Below are 11757 nucleotides of genomic sequence, written 5' to 3'. Positions count from 1 at the left end.
AGTTGGACGGTTGGGAGACCTTACAGTCCCTAAGACCAACCTCAAAACTTTTTGTGAACTATTATATAACTTAGAAATGTCCCTGTTGGAAATACTCTCTTCATTTCTGCTGAGATTGCATTGGTTTGGACATGTGCAGAGGAGAGATGCTGGGTATATTGGGAGAAGGATGTTAAGGATAGAGCTGCCAGACAAGAGGAAAATAAGAAGGCCTAAGAGGAGGTTTATGAATGTGGTTGAGAGAGGTTATGTAGGTGATGGGTGTGACAGAACAAGATGACAAGGACAGGAAGATATGGAAGAAGATGATCCGCTGTGGGTGGCATGGTGGCGTTTGCATGTTCTCCCCATGTCTGCGTGGGTTTCCTCTGGGTGCTCCAGTTTCCTCCCACATTCCAAAGACATGCAGGTTAGGTGCATTGGCGATCCTAAATTGTCCCTGGTGTGTGTGTGTGTGTGTGTGCCCTGCGGTGGGCTGGCGCCCTGCCTGGGATTTGTTTCTGCCTTGCACCCTGTGCTGGCTGGGATTGGCTCCAGCAGACCCCCCGTGACCCTGTGTTAGGATATAGTGGGTTGTAAAATGACTGACTGACTGATCCGCTGTGGCAACCCCTAACAGGAGCAGCCGAAAGGATTAAGTATTGACACTCAATTAAAATGACAAAGTGAAAACATGTTTCCAGATAAGTCTACAAATTTCTTCAAAATCAAAAATGGAAATCTCTCATTCATATAAGCATTTGGACCCTTTGCTGTTTCACACCAAATTGTGCTCAGGTGATCTTCTTTGTTTTAATTTTCCTTGAGACGTGTCCAGGATTGGATCGGAGTCCACCAGTGCCCAACTGAATTGTTTAGAAAGGCACAAGCCTGTGTAAATAAAGTCCTACAAATAACATTGCATGTCAGGACAAAAACCAAGACATGAAGTTCAAGGAACTCTCTGTGATCAAATGGCAGAGAGGCGCAGATCAGGGCCAGGGGACAAAACCATTTCTAAAGTTTTGAGTGTTCCCAGTGGCCTCAATAATTGTGAAATGGAAAAAGTTTGGAACCACCAAGGCTCTTCCTAGAGTTGGCCGTCTGGTGACCAAGAAAACATTTGTTACATTAGCAGAGTTTCAGATGTCCTCTCAGCAGCATTCTATAAATCAGACATTAATAGCAGACTGGATAGACAGAAGCCAATCTTGACTAAAAGGTATATGACAGCCTGCCTGGACTCTGAGGGCATAATGAGAATGATTCTCTGATCTGAGGAGAGACAAAGATTAGTTAGATGGTAGCCAGTCTTGAGTAAAAGGCATATGACAGCCCACTTGGACTGTGAGAGCATGAGGAAAAAGATTCTCTGATCTGAGGAGACACACATTTAATCGTCTGGACAGAACTCCAACCACTATGTTTGGTGAAGACCTGTTTAATGTCATTCTTATGGTGAAGTATGGTAGTGGTAGCATCATGATCTGGGGGTGCAGGGACAGGGAGACTGATCAGAATTGAAGGAAGGATGAATGTAGGAAAATACAGAGAGGTCCTGGACAAAAACCTGCTTCAGAGTACACATGACCTCATACTAAGTTACAACATTAGAAAGTTAGAACAATCTAGATATGAACAGGCCATTCAACCCAACAAAGCTTGCTAGTTCTTTCCACTTAATCCTTTCAAAATAACATCAAGTCGAGTTGTGGTGGCCCCTGAAGTCCTACTGTCTACCATACTACTTGGTCACTTATTCCATGTGTCTGTGTTTCTCTGTGTAAACAAAAACTTCCTGATGTTTGTGTGTCCCCGTGTTCTCAATGAACTTGTTTTAAAGTCACCATCTCAATCCACTGGACTAATCCATCCATCCATCCATTTTCCAACCCGCTGAATCCGAACACAGGGTCACGGGGGTCTGCTGGAGCCAATCCTAGCCAACACAGGGCACAAGGCAGGAACCAATCCCTGGCAGGGTGCCAACCCACCGCAGGACACACACAAACACACCCACACACCAAGCACACATTAGGGCCAATTTAGAATCGCCAATCCACCTAACCTGCATGTCTTTGGACTGTGGGAGGAAACCGGAGTGCCCGGAGCAAACACACACAGACATGGGGAGAACATGCAAACACCACGCTGGGAGGACCCGGGAAGCAAACCCAGGTCCCCAGGTCTCCCAACTGCGAGGCAGCAGTGCTACCCACTGTGCCACCGTGCTGCCCCCACTGGACTAATTCCCTTCATAATTTTAAACACTTCAGTCAGGTCTCCTCTTAAGTTTCTTTTGCTTAAACTGTTAAGGCTTTTAATCTTTCCTCATAACTCATCTCCTGCACACCTGAAATCATCATAGTTGCTCTACTCTGGACTTTTTCCATTGCATTTGTTTGCAATGTGGAGACCAAACCTGCACACAGTACTCCAGAGGTGGTCCAACCAGTATGTTGTAAAGTTTGAGCAGAACCTCCTTGGACTTGTACTTCACACATCAGGGTGCTATATAACTTCACATTCTGTTAGCCTTCTTGGTGGCTTCTGAACACTGCCTGTCATTTGATAGTGTCAAGTCCACTTTGAGCCCTAAATGATGTACTTTTAATTTTCAGGCCTCCCATTGTGTATTCAGACCTAACATTTTTATTTCTTACATGTAATACTTTATATTTACTGACATTACATTTCATTTGCACAAATCTGCCCAGGCCTGTATGCTGTCCATGTCTTACAAGCCATCTAGCTTGATGTCATCTGCAGATTGAACCAGCTTGTTATTTATATACCAATCCACAGTTGACAGTTCACCTTTCAGCAAGAGAGTGACCGAAAGCATACAGCCAAGACAATGCTGAAGTGGCTTTGGGACTCGGAGTGTCCACGAGTGGCCCAGCCAAAGTCCACACTGAAAACCCATCTGTGGAGAGACCTCAAGATGGTAGTTTACAGACTTTTCCTATCCAGACTAACAGAGCTTGTGAGGCTCTGCCAGGAAGAATGGGATCAACTGCCCCAATCCAGGGGTGCAAAGCTTAAAGAGACATACTCTAGAAGACTTGAAACTGCAATTGCTGCCGAAAGGGCTTCTACAAAGTACTGAATTAAGAGTCTGAGTACTTCTTTGAATGAGATCTTTTACTTTTTTAATTTTAAACAAATTTGCAGACCTTTCTGAAAACAAGTTTTTAAATTGCCATTATGGGTTACTGAGTGTAGACTGAGGGGCAAAAATTGAAAATGCTTCCATTTAAACTTAGATCTACAATGCAGTAAAGTGTGCAGAAAAACAAGAGACTTGAAAGCTTTGTGCATCCACTGTATGCAAACGTGAATATGCGATGTAAAGATTATCAATGTTACAGAGAGAAATCATCAGAGATGGAAGCTATCTCAGAAATACTCCCCAGTCGTGATGGACATGTGCCGAGAAACACTGCATCACTAACCCTGAGTTAGTGCTGCCTCTTCAAATGCTAAATTGGTACCATTACAGCATAAGTCCCTTTAGTCTTTAAAATTGTGAACATAGTTTAGAGATCATGAGGCCTGTGATGGGGAAGGAGGATGAACAGGCAGAGTGAGGAGATTTCTATTAAAGTGGTTACTTAAAAAGTTTATATAGTAACTTCATGGAGAGTGCTAATGCAGTCACTTTGTAATTTACATAGTTCTGTCATGATCTGGCATATAAAAACAGTGTATAGTTTATTTAATGCATTTAATACAAAGAAACGGTAGAAATAACAATTCATTCAAGCTTAGTGCATTCAGAGCACAAATGACTGCAAAGAGCTTTATAAAATAGTACTTTAAATAGCATTTTATTAAAATAAATATTGTAAGTTAGTGCTAATCTTGTGGCTAGTACTTGTGCCTCACAGAGCCAGCATCCTGTGACCCTCCCTCACACTAAACAGCACCGCTATCCTTACTCACGCATTGGTCCCTCCCCGCATTGATTATTGTAATTCTCTTCTCTTTGGTCTCCTGCATAAGTAAGCTTCTTCATAAAATCCAGCTTGTTCTCACATTATAACTCAGAACTCTTCCATACAACGCATCACTCCATCTCTTAATCACCTTCATTGGCTTCCTGTAAAATTTTGCATTGATTTTAAAATTCTTTTACTTACCTTCAAAGCACTCCATAACCTTGCTCCATTATATCTCTCTGATCTCATACATTTCTATAAATCCAACTGCACTCTTTGGTCCTTCACATCTGGTCAGCTCATCATCATCCCCCCTGCACGCCTGATCACCATGGGTTCTGGGGCATTTAGTTGTACTGCTCCTCATCTCTGGAACTCTCTACCACAAAAAATTTGCGACACAGATTCACTACCCATTTCAAATACTCACCTATTTAGATGAGCTTACACTACATGACCTTAGGCTGTGTTCTTATTTGCTTTATTTATTTTTAGTTCCATAGATATACCTGTATGTATATGTGTATGTTTACATGCATGTTCACTTATTGTTGGTTTTAAGATTTTATTGTTTGTACATTGTTCTTGGATGTTTAGAAAGGTGCCTTGAAATAAAATGTATTATTATTATTATTATTATTATTATTATTATTATTATTATTATTCAGTGTATGTTTCCTCTCGAATGATGTCTTTGCGGTTTTAGCTGGTAAATCCTGCCTACAACAAGAAGCCAAAGTGATTTACCCTAACACCTTTCTAAGGATGTGTGCAGTGCTCATACTGTAAGTGTGATCTTTTGCACTTCACTAGCTGATGGATGGCCTGGGAGCATCTTCAAGTTTTCATCATGATCTTTCTTTAATGTACCTAATGCTCCAACTATAACTGGCACAGTTCTCGTTTTACAGTTCCACATCCTGCTAATCTCAATTTCCAAATCCTTGTATTTACTGATCTTCTCAGTTTTTGTTATTGTTATTGTTATTATTATTATTACTATTATTATTATTATTATTAGTTGTAGTAGTAGTAGTAGTTTTTTGCTGTTGCATTACAAGTCACAAGTAATACTTTGGCTATATCAGGTAATAAAGAGTAACAGCACTTTGATACCCAGGATCATCATTATTATTATTATTATTATTATTATTATTATTATTATTATTATTATTATTATTATTATTATTATTCAGTGTATGTTTCTTCTCGCATGATGTCTTTGTGGTTCTAGCTTGTAAATCCAGGTTACAACTAGAGGACAAAGTGATTTACCCTAACACCTTTCTAAGGATGTGTGCAGTGCCCATAAGTGCGATCTTTTGCACTTCACTAGCTGATGGATGGCCTGGGAGCATCTTCAAGTTTTCATCATGATCTTTCTTTAATGTACCTAATGCTCCAACTATAACTGGCACAGTTCTAGTTTTACAGTTCCACATCCTGCTAATCTCGATTTCCAAATCCTTGTATTTACTGATCTTCTCAGTTTCTTTTATTATTATTATTGTTAGTAGTAGTAGTAGTATCATCGCATGCTTTAATTGTGCAATAGGAGTTGTATGTTCGTCCCTTTGCTGTGTGCTGCTGCCCTTCTAGCTCACTGGGTTTCCTCCCACATCCCAAACATGTGCTGCTTAGGTGGATTGTCTACTCTACTAATTGCCCGGGGTGGGAATGTAAGTGAGCCCCGTCCATGACTATCTCCTGCCTTGTGTCTAATGATGCTGTCATGGACCCCCTATGACTCAGAACTCAGTTACGCAGGCTTGGGAATTTTATATTATGAACTGATGGAGTCATGGAAGACTTGCACTAGCATGCATCTGCAAAAAGAAAAAAAGAAAGATAAATTAATAAAATGGCAGCTATCTATCCTAAAGAGCCAAAAGCTATAATGAGTTTCAGAATTCTTTTCTATTTTTTTTCAGTGTGGAAATAACCTTTACCTATTACACTGGACATATTTTTCAAATGTTTTGCTTCCTGAAAAAATTTTGGTAATTATGATAGACAGCTTTAAACCCAGCCACAGGGGATCCACAAACCAGTGTGTTTCTTCGTGCTGGTCCCAAGCCTGGATAAATGGGAAGGGTTACGTCAGGAAGGGCATCCGGTGTAAAATTTTGCCAAATCAATATGCGGATAACAATACAAATTTCCATACCGGATCAGCCCCGGGTTAACAATGACCACCACCAGAACTGTTAGCCAACAGGGTGCTGCCGGAAATTGGGCTATTGTTGGCCGAAGAAGAAGAAGGAGAAGAAGAGGGGGAGACGTGTCCGGATGCAGGAGGACAGGAGTGGAACTGAGGGTAGGAACTTTGAATGTTGGCAGTATGATTGGTAAGGGGAGAGAGTTAGCAGATATGATGGAGAGAAGGAAGGCTGATATATTGTGCGTGCAAGAGACTAAATGGAAGGGGAGTAAGGCCAGATGGATTGGAGGTGGACTCAAATTGTTCTATCATGGTGTGGATAGGACGAGAAATGGAGTAGGGGTTATTCTGAAGGAACAGCTTGTCAAGCAGTGTTTTGGAGGTGAAAAGAGTGTCAGGCAGAGTAATGATTATGAAGCTGGAAATTGAGATGTGATGATGAATGTTGTTAGTGCATATGCCCCGCAAGTTGGGCGTGCGAGGTAGGAGAAAAAAGATTTTTGGAGTGAGTTGGATGAAGTGATGTACAGTGTACCCAAGGGACAGAAAGTAATGATTGGAGTGGATTTCAATGGACGTGTTGGTGAAGGGAGCAGAGGAGATGAGGAGGTGATGGGTAGGTATGGTGTCAAGGAGAGGAATGAAGAAGGTCAGAGAAGAGTGGATTTTGCCAAAAGGATGGACATGGCTGTGGTGAATACATATTTTAAGAAGAGGGAGGAACATAGGGTTACGTACAAGAGTGGAGGAAGATGCACACAGGTAGATTACATCCTATGCAGAAGAGTCAATTTGAAGAAGATTGAAGACTGCAAAGTGGTGGCAGGGGAAAGTGTAGTTAAGCAGCATAGGATGGTGGTCTGTAGGATGACGTTAGAGATCAAGAAGAGGAAGAGAGTGAGGGCAGAGCCAATGATCAAATGATGGAAGTTGAAAAAGGAAGACTGCAAGGTTGAGTTTAGGGAGAAGGTGAGATAGGCACTGGGTGGTAGTGAAGAATTACCAGACAGTTGGGAAACTACAGCAGAAGTAATGGTGACAGAAAGAAGGATACTTGGCATGATATCTGGGCAGAGGAAGGAGGAAAAGGAAATCTGGTGGTGGAATGGGGAAGTACAGGAGAGTATACAGAGGAAGAGGATGGCAAAGAAGAAGTGGGATAGTCAGAGAGATGCAGAAAGTAGACAAGAGTACAAAGAGATAAGGCGCAAAGTGAAGAGAGAGGTGGCAAAGACTAAAGAAAAGGGGTATGATGAGTTGTATGAGAGGTTGGGCACTAAGGAGGGAGAAAAGGACCTGTATCGACTGGCTAGATGGAGGGACTGAGCTGGGAAAGATGTGCAGCAGGTTAGGGTAATAAAGGATAATGATGGAAACATACTCACAAGTGAGGAGAGTGTGTTTAGCAGATGGAAAGAGTACTTTGAGAGGCTGATGAATGAAGAGAACGAGAGAGAGAGAAGAGGATAGATGATGTGGAGATAGTGAATCAGGAAATGCAATGGATTAGCAAGGAGGAAGTAAGGACAGCTATGAAGAGGATGTAGAATTGAAAGGCTGTTGGTCCAGATGACATACCTGTGGAAGCATGGAGGTGTTTAGGAAAGATGGCAGTGGAGTTTTTAACCAGATTGTTTAATGGAATATTGGAAAGTGAGAGGATGCCTGAGGAGTGGAGAAGGAGTGTACTGTTGCCGATATTTAAGAATAAGGGGGATGTGCAGAACTGTAGTAACTAGAGGGGGATAAAATTGATGAGCCACAGCATGAAGTTATGGGAAAGAGTAGTGGAAGCTAGGTTAAGAAGTGAGGTGATGATTAGTGAGCATCAGTATGGTTTCATGCCAAGAAAGAGCACCACAGATGCGATGTTTGCTCTGAGGGTGTTGATGGAGAAGTATAGAGAAGGCCAGAAGGAGTTGCATTGCGTCTTTGTGGATCTGGATAAAGCATATGACAGGGTGCCTCGAGAGGAGTTGTGGTATTGTATGAGGAAGTCGGGAGTGGCAGAGAAGTACGTAAGAGTTGTACAGGATATGTACGAGGGAAGTGTGAAAGGCGAGGTCTGCTGTAGGAGTGACGGATGCATTTAACATGAAGGTGGGATTACATCAGGGATCGGCTCTGAGCCCTTTCTTATTTGCTATGGTGATGGACAGGTTGACAGACAAGATTAGACAGGAGTCCCCATGGACTATGAAGTTTGCTGATGACATTGTGATTTGTAGCAATATTAGGGAGCAGGTTGCGGTGACCCTGGAGAGGTGGAGATATGCTCTAGAGAGGAGAGGAATGAAGGTCAGTAGGAACAAGACAGAATACATGTGTGTAAATGAGAGGGAGGTCAGTGGAATGGTGAGGATGAAGGGAGTAGAGTTAGCGAAGGTGGATGAGTTTAAATACTTGGGATCAACAGTACAGAGTAATGGGGACTGTGGAAGAGAGGTGAAAGAGTGCAGGCAGGGTGGAATGGGTAGAGAAAAGTGTCAGGACTGATTTGTGACAGACGGGTATCAGCAAGAGTGAAAGGGAAAGTCTACAGGATGGTAGTGAGACCAGCTATGTTATATGGGTTGGATACGGTGGCACTGACCAGAAAGCAGGAGACAGAGCTGGAGGTAGTAGAGTTAAAGGTGCTAAGATTTGTATTGGGTGTGACAAGGATGGATAGGATTAGAAATGAGGACATTAGAGGGCGAGATTGCATTGGTTTGGACATGTGTAAAGGAGAGATGCTGAGTATATTGGGAGAAGGATTTTAAGGATAGAGCTGCCAGTGAAGATGACAAGAGGAAGGACTAAGAGAAGGTTTATCGATGTGGTGAGAGAGTACATGAAGATGATGGGTGTAACAGAACAAGATGCAGAGGACTAAAAGATATGGAAGAAGATGATCCGCTGTGGCGAACCCTAATGGGAGCAGCCGAAAGAAGAAGAAGAGATAAACACAAATATAACATCAGTCAGTCATTTTCTAATCCATTTAGAACCTTTATAAGGTCACGGGGAGTGCTGGAGCCAGTCCATTGCAAGGCAAACATACAAACACATACACACACACACACCAACTACACAGTTGGGCCAGTTTGGCGTTGCCAATCCACCTAAACCTGCATAGCTTTGGACTGTGGGAGGAAACCCACACAGACATGGGAAGAACTTGTAGACTCCATGCAGGGAGGACACGGTACACAAACCCTGGTCTCCTTAGTGTGGGGCTGTGGCGCTTCCACTGCGCCACCCAAATATAATTTCAGATTGACTGAATTACATAGGAATTTGGAGAAACATGAAACTAAATTTTCTGGAAATTATGTTTAATCGCTTAATGATGTTGAAACATTGCATTAGTGTAATGGAGCTGAACATGTTTTGCTGCTGATTTTTGTGTCGGAAGCTTCTTGTTTCAGTGTCCAGCAGTAATCAGCCACCATGGATGGATTCGACTTGTCCCGGTGCAGCTTTTCCATCATCACGATGTTCCCGTGAGACCTTTCCTCGTGTTCATCAAGATTAGCATGCAAGAAACCCAAGTGTGAATGGAGAATATGAATCTTTAGCGACATGTTGCACTTCATGGTGTTGTATGCTTGAAGCATGTTGTTAACCAACGGGACACAGTTTGGTGCTCAGTATGGCCAAGAAAATTCTCAACAACATCCTTGAATGTCTTCCATGCGATTTCCTCCAACCCCAGTAGTAGATCTTCAAATGGCTTGTCGATGACGATGTGTCTGATCTGTGGACCATCAAAGATGCCTTCCTTTTGACATCAGTTATTCATGGAAACATCTGTCTCAAATATTGAATTGCTCATCATTTCTTGAGTATTGGTTTCAAAAAATCTTTCATCAGTCCAAAGAAGGGGAGGCCAAAATATATTTTCTCTGTCGACATGTGGTATATGGCAGGTCACACTTATCCGCTCTGGACTGGCCAGTTCTTTTTAAAATAATGAGACTCTTTAACATGGCTGCCCCATTCATTAATGAAACAACAGCACTTGGGATATCCGATCTGCAGTCCTAGTGGCAGTGCCACCACTGTTAGATCATCTCAGATCTTCCATTTTCATATGTTTTACCACATATGTGCAGAGAGTTCAAAAAGTATTCAAACCCCTTCTCTTTCTACACACCTTATTAAGTTGTAGATTTAATTTTTAAAGGATAAATTTGCTATTTTTTGCCTATCTACAATTTATAACCCATAATGACAAAGTGAAAATTTGTTTTTAGAATGGTTGACAAACTTATTTAAAAGCAAACACTGAAATCTCTCATTCACAGAAGCATTCAGACCCTTCATTCAGTACTTTGTAGGAACTCCTTTGGCAGCAATTCCAGCTTTGCAGACCTGGAGTTGGTCAGTTTATTCCATTTTTCCTAATAGATCTTCTCAAGAAGCTTTAGATTTGAAGGTAAGTATCAGCAAACTGCCATCTTTATGTTTCTCAGCATATGTTCTATGGGGTTTCAGTCTGGGCATTGGTTGTACCCCTCAAGGTCTGTCAGAGACTTGTCCCAAAGCCACTCCATTCTTGTCTTTGCTGTATGTTTCAGGTCATTATTGTGCTGAAAGGTGAACTGTCATGGTAGTATGAGGTAGTGTGCATTTTGGAGCAGGTTTCTTCAACAACCTCTCTGTATTTGCCTGCATCTCCCTGTTCCTGCTACTGAGAAGCAACCCCATTGTTTTCTCCTGCCACCATCATTCTTCACCCGAAGTATGGAATTAGGCAGGTGATGAGCAGTACCTGGTCTTCACCAGACATTGTGCTTGGAGTTCAGCCAAAGAGTTCAAGAATCTTTTTCCTCATTCTCTCAGAGTACAAGCAGGCTGTCATATGCCTTTTAGTCAAGACTGTCTACCATCTAGCCAATCTATCATCAACACCAGATTGATGGAGTTCTGCTGAAATGGTCATACTTCCAACAGGTTCGCCCATTTCAGCAATGTTCTTCTGAAGCTCTGTTAGAGTGACCATTGAGTTCTTGGACACCTCACTGATCAAGACCCTTATTACAAAGTTACACGGTTCGACTGGACACCCAACTCTATGAAGAGTCCTGATGGTTCCAAACTTCTTCTGTTTCACAATTATTGAGGTAATTGTGCTCCTGGGAGCATTCAAAGCTTTAGAAATTGTTTTATTCCCTTGCATTGGTCTACAGAGACTATGAACTTTATGGTCTGGTTTTTATCCTGACTTGCAAAGTGAATTGTAGTACCTGATAGACACAGATACACGTGTGCCTTTTAAAATGACAAATCCATTCAATTTGCCACAGGAGGGCTCCAGTCACGTTCTGGGCGCATCTCAAGGACAATTAAATAAAACTGGAGGCACATGAGCAACAATTTGGAGTGCCACAGAAAAAGGTCTGAATAATTATAGGATTGTGGGATTTCAGTTTATAATCTCTCTCTATATAAAATCCAACATCTGTCTGTCTGTCTGTCCGCTTTTCACGAGAGAACTACTTAACAGATTTAGATCACTTTTTTTCTATAATTTGCTTGAACATTCCGGTTGATTTTGCGACTTCTCTCATCGCGCTAAGTATCATAGTTCACTTGCGTACTAATTTTTTTATGGCAATCCAAGAGACACTCAGCGGGCCGAGGGGAGGGGACGGGACCCTCCTCACTCATGCAGCAGCTTCGGGGTGTTCC

This window comes from Erpetoichthys calabaricus, chromosome 11 (genome assembly GCF_900747795.2).
Source record: "Erpetoichthys calabaricus chromosome 11, fErpCal1.3, whole genome shotgun sequence".
NCBI classification, from domain to species: domain Eukaryota; kingdom Metazoa; phylum Chordata; class Cladistia; order Polypteriformes; family Polypteridae; genus Erpetoichthys; species Erpetoichthys calabaricus.
Note: the sequence above shows the minus strand (reverse complement) of the source record.